Genomic DNA, 10,650 nt, shown 5'->3' with positions numbered 1-10,650 from the left:
TTATTTTGATATTTCATTACCAATTATCATAGCAAAACAGCTTTTTCAAACAGTCTGTAATGCATTTTGGAAACGGGAGATGGGCTCATGGTGTAATGGGCCACCTGGCCTGAGAAACATAAGGAGGAAAGAAAAAGTAAGGACTTACTTCTGGTCATTATTTGGGTAGAACACACATATTTTGAATGCCTTCGGCAGGTTTTTTCTTTTTTTTTTAGACATTTTAATCTAGATTAATCTAGATTAAATCCAGGATTGCAGATAGATTAATCTAGATAAAAAAAATTAATCTATGCCCACCTTTTAAACCGATACCGATATTTTCCGATATCACATTTTAATGCCGATATCGGCCGATAATATCGGTAGGCCGATAATATCGGACATCCCTAATAATAACCATATGCTTAAAACCTTTATATCCTACAATTGACAGAGAGAACAGGATGTCATAAATAACAAGAGTCACTAGTTGGCTGTGACTCTCAACAGTGTGTAATAGTGTACTAGTGTGCTAGTGTAATATTGTAATAGTGTAATAGTGTGTAATAGTGTGTAATAGTGTAATAGTGTAATAGTGTGTAATAGTGTGTAATAGTGTAATAGTGTGTAATAGTGTGTAATAGTGTAATAGTGTGCTAGTGTAATAGTGTAATAGTGTGTAATAGTGTAATAGTGTGTAATAGTGTAATAGTGTGTAATAGTGTAGTAGTCATCATCATCATTAGGTGGCTTCTTCGTTCCGAAGGTTGCCTATCACTCTCCAACCCATTCTGTCCCCACTTCTTCTCTCCAACTCCGTGACTCCGCCTCTCACTCCACTCCAATCACAGACGTCGTCTACCCAGCCTCTTCTTGGTCTTCCACTTCCTCTCTTTCCATCCACCTTCCCCATCACCACCTTCTTGAACATCTCTCCGCTGGATCCTCTCAGAACATGCCCGCACAACTCCATCTTTCTCTTTTTCAACCTCTCCAGCAGCTGTCCTCCTAGTAGTAGTGTAATAGTGTAATAGTGTGCTAGTGTGTAATAGTGTGTAATAGTGTAATAGTGTGCTAGTGTAATAGTGTAATAGTGTAATAGTGTGTAATAGTGTAATAGTGTGTAATAGTGTAATAGTGTAATAGTGTAATAGTGTGCTAGTGTGTAATAGTGTAATAGTGTAATAGTGTAATAGTGTAATAGTGTGTAATAGTGTAATAGTGTGTAATAGTGTAATAGTGTAATAGTGTAATAGTGTAGTAGTGTGTAATAGTGTCTATTACACTATTACACTATTACACACTATTACACTATTACACACTATTACACAAAATTACACTATTACACTATTACACACTATTACACTATTACACTATTACACACTATTACACTATTACACTATTACACACTATTACACACTATTACACTATTACACTAGCACACTATTACACTAGTACACACTATTACACACTATTACACTATTACACTATTACACACTGTAACTGAGGGGTACAATTCCCTGACTGTATTGATAAGTATGGTATCATTAAACCACTACCACTTTATGTACTTTAACTACTGGCCATACAGTACACGATATCTAAGTATGATGAACACTTTCCCACATATGAAATCAGGTCCACACAAAGGTAATAGTCAAATATTTAATATATAGCAAAGGGTACATATAATAGTTACTTATTACATTTATGATTTGAATGCACTTGTAAGGCAAATGAGTATTCGTAGGCAAATCAACACTGAATGTCCAATCTCTGGTTACGCAGGAAGCAAGTATACAACCTGGCTCTTAGGGAATTATAACGATGGCACTTAATGATTATAGCGGGATATACTGTAAAGGGTCCTGCCGGTTGTAAGCCAGTAGGGGGGGTAGGAGAGCCATCGGCTGTATCCCGTCTGGTCAACGATTTCTAGGGAGAATTCAGGTACAGAACACAGTGCCCGTAGAATCTTGATCCACAGATGAATACACTTGGGCTCTCTTGTAGACGATAGCTGTAGCTGTAGCTGTAGGTCCACAACGAAGAAGAAGCGAGGCGACCTCAGTCTGGTCTGAGCGCCGTCTCACCTTGGCTCCTCTCGGGGTAAATCCAACACTCACCGGTGTTGGCGATTATCCGCTCCACAAATCAAAGCACCAAAGCAAATAGATATTCCATGCCGTATAGGGCTCAGCAGTCATCGGGGTAGGTAATCCAATGTGCAGGTCCACTCGGTCCTCGCCTAGAACTCCTCGGATGAAAGCACCACGTGTGGTCTGCCCAACCTGGTTAAGACTCTAGATAACACGAGGAAGCGATGGGGGTGCTGCTCACTTTAGAACTCTAACCGTACGATGCACCATACATAATAGACTATTATTACTTAATAGAAATACGGTGCCAAACTCTGGCAATTCAGCTATTAATTCGCACGAGGTCTCACTGCTATTCTAAGGCCAAACCGGCCATACTACACCGCACGCGGTATCGTGGGGTGAGGCTTCACGTCTTGTTACTTAGTTGGGTAGAAGGGTAAAGGACTAAGAGGAATTCTACATTTCTTGCGCCATATTTATATGCACGGTGGACAAATAGGGCCACTCTGCTTTCGGTAGCCGTATTCCTGCGCGGAGCTGGGGCTAGTAAGGGCATGTCTCGTCGGTACCTTTGAACTTGAACGCCAGGGGCTGGTCCCTGGCGCCTGGTCCTTTTGTCCAATAAGAGAATGAACTATTATGGGCTGTAGTAGAATAAAGGGATATTCCGTGTATATGTACAAGGAATATACAAGGGATATCAAACGATATACAAATACTATTCAATATATATCTATAAATAAATATATATATTCGGTTTAATCTGATCCTTCACAACACACACTATTACACTATTACACACTATTACACTATTACACACTATTACACTATTACACACTAGCACACAATTACACTATTATACTATTACACTATTACACTAGCACACTATTACACTATTACACACTATTACACACTATTACACTATTACACACTATTACACTATTACACACTATTACAGTATTACACTATTACACACTATTACACAAAATGTGCACATTTTAGTTTTTCATTTTAGGTATTTTGTGGTACCATGTGGTATATTTCCAGGCACTTTTGGGTATTTTGGGATATGTTGGGGTACTTTGGGGTATTCTGGGGTACTGCGGGGTATTTTGGGGTATACTTTGTGGTACTTTGGGGTATTTTGGGGTACTTTGGGGTATTTTTGGGTGTACTTTGGGGTATTTTGGGGTACTTTGGGGTATTTTCTGGTACTTTGTGGTATTTTAGGGTATTTTGGGGGTATTTTCTGGTATTTCCTGGTACTTTGGGGTATACTTTGGGGTATTCTAGGGTATCTTGGGGGTATTTTGGGGTACTTTCAGGTATTTTGGGGTATTTTCTGGTACTTTGCGGTATACTTTGGGGTATTTTGGGGTACTTTGGGGTATTTTGGGGTATTTTGGGGTACTTTGGGGTATTTTGGGGTATTTTCTGGTATTTTGGGGTATACTTTGGGGTATTTTGGGGTATTTTCTGGTACTTTGGGGGTATTTTGGGGTATATTTTGGGGTATATTTTGGGGTATACTTTGGGGTATTTTGGGGTATTTTCTGGTACTTTGGGGTATTTTGGGGTATTTTCTGGTATTCTTTGGGGTATACTTTGGGGTATTTTCTGGTACTTTGGGTTATTTTGGGGTATACTTTGGGGTATTTTGGGGTACTTTGGGGTATTTTGGGGTATTTTCTGGTATTTTCTGGTACTTTGGGGTATACTTTGGGGTACTTTGGGGTATTTTCTGGTACTTTGGGGTATACTTTGGGGTATTTCAGGGTATTTTGGGGGTATTTTGGGGTCTTTTCTGGTATTTTCTGGTACTTTGGGGTATACTTTGGGGTATTTTAGGGTATTTTTGGGTATTTTCTGGTATTTTCTGGTACTTTGGGGTATACCTTGGGGTATTTTAGGGTATTTTGGGGTATTTTCTGGTATTTTCCGGTACTTTGTGGTATACTTTGGGGTATTTTGGGGTACTTTGGGGTATTTTCCGGTATTTTCCGGTACTTTGGGGTATTTTGGGGTATAATTTGGGGTATTTTGGGGTATTTTCTGGTATTTTGGGGTATACTTTGGGGTATTTTGGGGTATTTTCTGGTACTTTGGGGTATTTTGGGGTATAATTTGGGGTATTTTGGGGTATTTTCTGGTACTTTGGGGTATTTTGGGGTATTTTCTGGTATTTTGGGGTATACTTTGGGGTATTTTGGGGTATTTTGGGGTATTTTCTGGTACTTTGGGGTATTTTGGGGTATACTTTGGGGTATTTTGGGGGTATTTTGGGGTATTTACTGGTATTTTGGGGTATTTCCTGGTACTTTGGGGTATTTTGGGGTATATTTTGGGGTATTTTCTGGTACTTTGGGGTGATTAGTAGGACCCTCCAGGGGTCCGAGAGGATAGAACAGCATCCAGGTCCAGGATACAAAAGGTTGAAGCTGCATTACAGATTGATATCCGCACACTGTACGGCTCCCATGGTGATTTTAATTGTACAATGTTTCAAACCTGTGCATAATTGTGTGACCGGATGATTGCTGTTCTCTGATTGATGATTGATGTACCGGCCCTATATATACACCCCCACCTATATACCCCAACCCGCTCCATGTTTCGTATACACCTGACGAAGACCTTTCGGGTCGAAACGTTGTGCGGTTAAAATCACTATGGGAACATAATATACAGTTTATGGATATTCTTCTTTGTATAGTGAGGCAGCACACACACGCGCGAGCGCACGCTCCCACACACACACACACACAGGGAAATGTTGGACTTCTCTAAAAGTGTGCGTGAGGGGGGTGTTCTACTTCCCTTTTCATTGAATTATTCCCCGTTTACAAAACAGTGGGAGGCTGGTAATGCAGTTTGCACCGATAGCACCAAGGAGCGGAAGTGTTAAAGTAAGCTACATGTGAAATACACTGATATAATACACTGGATCCAATCAAGTGTTATTCGCAAAGCACATGTGGTATAAAAAAAAAAAAGTACTCCTGAAGTATAAATAAACTGAAAATAAACAACCAACAGACAAACAAAGAAACAGAACAACACGTGAAAACAAACAAGGCAAGAGTCGGAGTGAGTCAGGCTAAGGAATATAGGTGAGTTTTTAGTTTAGATTTAAAAGACTCGATGGAGGGGGCAGATTTGATGGACGTGGGGATGCTGTTCCAGAGGTCAGGGACTGCAAAAGCACGCCCCCCCCCCCCCCCTAGACTTGAAGTTGGACCTACGGGTGGTTTGGAGACCCTTATCAGCAGATCTGAGGGCCCTGAACATCACTCAAAGAGACAAGTGCAAGACATACATTGACATATACAATATTGTACATAGGCTAGAGCCTACAATTAGTATATATATTACTATGCCCAGGGTTACTGTTACAGTGGGGTAGGTTAGAGCACAGTTTGCAGAAAGGGAACGGAATGGAGGAGGCAGAGACGAGGGTTGAAGCTTGGAGAAGGGAGTTTACTGTAGAACCAAGGGCAATACAAAGAACATACAGAAACTACTTAACATACTTCTCAAAACAAAACAACAAACACTAACACTTACTAGAGGATGACAGCACAATACGGCGTGGACAGGAAACGGGGAGGGAGACACAGGAGGAGTGTCGCCACAAGGAAGGGAGGACAGACAGACACCTAAATACCCCAACTAATTAACAATCAAGAACACCTGGCCAACACAGAATCACAACACAACCTAGACAATAAGCAATGACAACTAAACACAACTAAACAACTCATAACAACCCAAAACAGTGCACCACATCACACCAGGGAAGGGAAATTCAATGACAGCACACACCAGGACACCACATTGATCACACTATTAATTAAGGTTAAAACAGTAGTCAGGATGTCCAGTGTACTGGACCGCACCGTCTGCGGATGGCCACCAGAGGGTAGGAGACCAATGTTAGGCAGAGAGCCACTGTTGGGTGGAGGGCACTGCCCAATGTTAGGTGGAGGGCACTGCCCAATGTTACCATCCTGCCCAGTCCAGCCAGGACCGGGCCTAGGAATGTGACAGGTTACTGTTGTTTCAGAGAGGTCGACGGACTGAGTGACCAGGAGTAGCAGTTTCCCACCTGCATGCTACTGCAGCTTCTGCAGGGCAAACCTGGACCACAAGCTTTAGAATGGATAGAGACAGAGGTAAACAACATAACTCACACTGTGTTTCTCAAGTCTGTCAAGTGGCAGAGTCTATTTTATCATTTTCTTTTAGAAAGTCTGTTCGAGGATGCCCAGAAATAGATGCTGAGTTTGATGGTGTTGTCATTGGGGCGTTGCTGGGAGGATGAATGTTCTGTTGGACTGGAGGGGGTTGAGTTTGATGGTGTTGTCATTGGGGCGTTGCTGGGAGGATGAATGTTCTGTTGGACTGGAGGGGGTTGAGTTTGATGGTGTCAAGGCTGTCAACAGGAAGGTAAACAGTGGTGAGGTTTGGGTATCGTGGTGTCTTTTCTTTTTTAGTTTTTGTTATTTTTTTTGTTATGTTTGTATTTTTGGTTCCCAGTGCTCCAGTGTTAGCAAAGCTATACAACGTCAGTGTGGCCAGTTGACTGCAAGATGGGGCCATATCTTTAGTTAGCTGATGACTCCACTCACCACATGTAAAGTGCAATGTAATGGCCCAGATAGAGATTGATTCCTAGATCTGTTTGATGACTAATTTTGTTCACAAGGTACATTTTTATTTTTTTAAGTATACTGCAGAGTGATGTGAGTCACCATGAAAGGACCCAGCTGAACAGAAATAAGCACATTATAATTTATTAATTTATGTTGAATTTAAAATGTATACAATTATTCAAGACACAGGTGTGACTGAAATGTTTTAAAAGTGAGAAATTCTATCAGGAGTTTGAAATTAAATTACAGTATTTGGAGAACCAACTAGGATTTCAAACTTGTATGCCTGTCTCACTGTTTAAAAAAAAGCCTAACAAAAAAATAGCAGATGTGCATACCAATTTACTAACTGTAACATTACTAACTAACACAGTAGTGTGTTGAACTTTACACTTGAACTATTCATCCCCATCTGTAGTTTCCAAAACACGTTAATGCCATAAGCTTCAGACGCTCTCAAACTTTGAATTCTCCCATTCCACATCCACACGCAAGAAAGCCACTGACCACGACGTAGTATTAACTATTTAATGTCCAATTCGGGTTATACACTTTCTTGTTTCCTAAACTTGTAGAGCGAGATGAATAAAGTAAATTCTAGGTAAAAAGAGAGAGAGAGGTCTAAAAACTGTCTGGCTCCACTCTCTCATCACTCGGCCTGACCGCCGGTACAATCTGCGTTATCTTCTTTCTAAACAAATTCTGTCACCCTGCCGCACCTGACAGTAATCAATGACATCACCGTTATCCTGTCAAACTAAAAGTCCCTCGGCCAATCAGCCGAATATCACGTAAGAAACAAACTAACAACAAAGAAATCATTCTTACCAATAAACATGAATTGTCTTCTGTACTAATAATAATATCTATCTATTTATCCATTTATTTAAACACCAGGTCCAAAATACTTTTCTATTAACTGAAATTACTCTTAATTACCAGACTAGGCATTTAGGCACCTACACCATCTTTTTGTTGAACTCATTCAGCGCCGGCCATTATCCTTATCCCGTTCTAGCTAGGCCACGCTTTAAAGATAGGGGTGCGTCACCTTGTTTGTAGAGCTATATCTATATTCTATATTATAGTTATAGAGACAATACTATGGTCATTTGACAGTGACTTTCTTCCGTCGAACATGCAAAAAAGATATAATTTCTTCATGTATACGTATTTCTTTTATTTAATTTTTTTTTTGTATCCTCTCTTTCTCCGATTTTTTTTCTCCCTGTCCCAATTTAGTCATTGTGCCAATTCCCCCCCTCCCCTGCCTGGTTGTTGTGCGCATGTTCTCCTACTGGTCGGTACAAGGGAACCTTGAAGTCATCTGCACGCTTCCTCCGACACGCGCGGCGACAGCCAGTGACTCTTTTTTCACCTGGCAGCGAGGACTCTCATTGGTGAAGCGTAACGCGTGGGAGGTCACGCTGCCTTCATCAAGTCCTGCCTCCACTGAGCAAGCGCCCAGACCTGATCTGTAGGCGTCACTGTCCACAACGCCAGATTCCCACCCATGACTTCCCTCCCCCTAACTCAGCCAAACGAGTTAGTATGACGATCAGTCCAAGCCAAGGCAATGCTGACTCCGGGAGTCGAGACCGCAGCCTCTTGCATTGGTGACGAGCGCAATCTCCGCTACGCCACCTGACCGCCCTTCATGTATATGTTTGCGCGTTATCCCGTGGTGAATATTGTATAGTTTAGGAGTGATCCGGGATAATTCCTGAAAAGCTGAGTTATAGGGCGCTATGTGAATTCTGCTATAAGCGTTGGCATTTCTTGCCTGGACACGCTACTATTTCCAAATAAAATGTATATAATAGGTATTATGTTTCATCATGAATACATGAAAGGGGGGGGGGGGGGGGGGGGGTCGTTTTTTTATGCTTTGATGGCCAGTAACGGCATTCGTTTTGAACACTACACACGCTGATCAGCTGGATTGATATGAAAACATTGTACGATCAAGCTGGAATTGACGTCAGATAGTCCTTACCTATGATCGGGGGTATTCCAAAAAGAATATTCCAATTGTTTGACTATCAGAGTATTGATATTGTTATGTTATGCTATGGCAACACCAACAGACATTTGTATTAGAGATCTTGTCTGTTGACTCTGCTCCAAGAGTCTCACTTTCACAATGAGCTACCCTTACATCCAGTCGTTTGGACCTGTTGCAGTGACCTATGCACCTCCTGGACTCTCATAAGCCTCATATCCCACTCCTGCTGTCATGTTTGGTAAGAGAAACATCTACATTAAAATAGTATAGTTTATCTTCTTTTCTTTATTTGCATGTGGGTTCAAATCAAATGTGAGTTAAAACCCACCCAATCCACATAAATAACCCCATATACTTTTAAAGAAAGAAAGGGTCTGGGTCTGGTCCACTTAAATATAAGAAGTCTTCTTCAGAAAATATTTGATTCAGTGTTGTCTGAATATTGGTTGAAAAAAGTTTGATAATGAATCGTCCACAGCATTGGACCAATACAATTGATTTAGAGTTGATATAATTGGAAGGAGGGGTAGTGGCTATCTATGAGCCTTGTTTCCTTGTCAATGTTTTGAATGCTATCACTGTTCCAAAAGGCTTACACTAAAGCTTGATTTGGGATCTAATAATCCATTCCATGTGACTAGGATTTATAGACTCCCATCTGCTGACGCTAGATCTATAGACAACATAGCAGACACAATTCTGTGAAACTAGCCACTAGAACCTGCAACTCTATTTTGATGCTTTATAAGATGTGATTATAAGTCTCAAATTGGTGCTAAATGCTAGTCAAACTAAATTAGAGGTCAGATTACAATGGCCTTTGTATATCTACTGTGAATGGGTCAGACATTGAAAGAGTCACAGAATCCAAACACCTTGGTATTTGCCTTAGATTAGATTAGATTCTTTAATGACCACCCAGCAAGGCTGGTGGAATTTGTTTTCAGTGCAGTTACAGCATTGTTCCAACATAGAACATAGAACATATAACATCACTTAGTACAATACATACATACTACATGCAGTTAAATACATAATTACAAAGACCACAATATCATAGTTTATGTCCATGTCCATAGCAACAGAGGTAGGGGGGTTGCGGGGGGGGGGGGGGGGGGGTTCCTACAGGGAGTTCAGTGTTCATGAGAGATTTACATTTAAATACCATGTAAGCATTCTTCACTGAAAAAAAACTATTTATTTTGCACATAATCTCACACATATCCCAAGGCTCTAAACTGCAGTGTAATTGGAAAATAAGAGCAAAAGAATACTAAACTATTAAACTTTTCAAACAAACAAAATATTACGCAACAAACTAGGCCCTTGGCTATGGGAACTAGCTCACTAGCTGTCTCTTTGTGCAGCCGTTCCCAACGGACACAGCCACTCACCTTGAGCTGATATCCAAGGCTCACCTGGACCCTTCCTTGGCTGAGCAGCACAGGATAGGTCTGGACTATTTTTTACGCTTTAAATAATTCTGTACAACATGTATACATCATTCCATGCCAACCTATTCGTTACACGGATAACTTAAAGAGTCCGTATTATCTGCTCGTTACCCACACAGAGAGAGAGAGAGAGTGAGAAAGAGAGAGAGAGAGAGAGAAAGAGAGAGAGAGAGAGAGAGAGAGAGAGAGAGAGAGAGAGAGAGAGAGAGAGAGAGAGAGAGAGAGAGAGAGAGAGAGAGAGAGAGAGAGAGAGAGAGAGAGAGGGAGTTTGACTTTTGATATTCTTTATTAGAACATCGACTAAAAAACAGTCAGTAGAGACACAAAAAATCTCACGGCATCTTCATAAAACCAACACACACATCCACCTGCACACACACACACACACACACACACACACACACACACACACACACACACACACACACACACACACACACACACACACACACACA

This window comes from Notolepis coatsorum, assembly GCF_963971535.1.
Source record: "Notolepis coatsorum genome assembly, chromosome: 10".
NCBI lineage: Eukaryota > Metazoa > Chordata > Actinopteri > Aulopiformes > Paralepididae > Notolepis > Notolepis coatsorum.
This window is presented reverse-complemented; position numbering follows the sequence as displayed.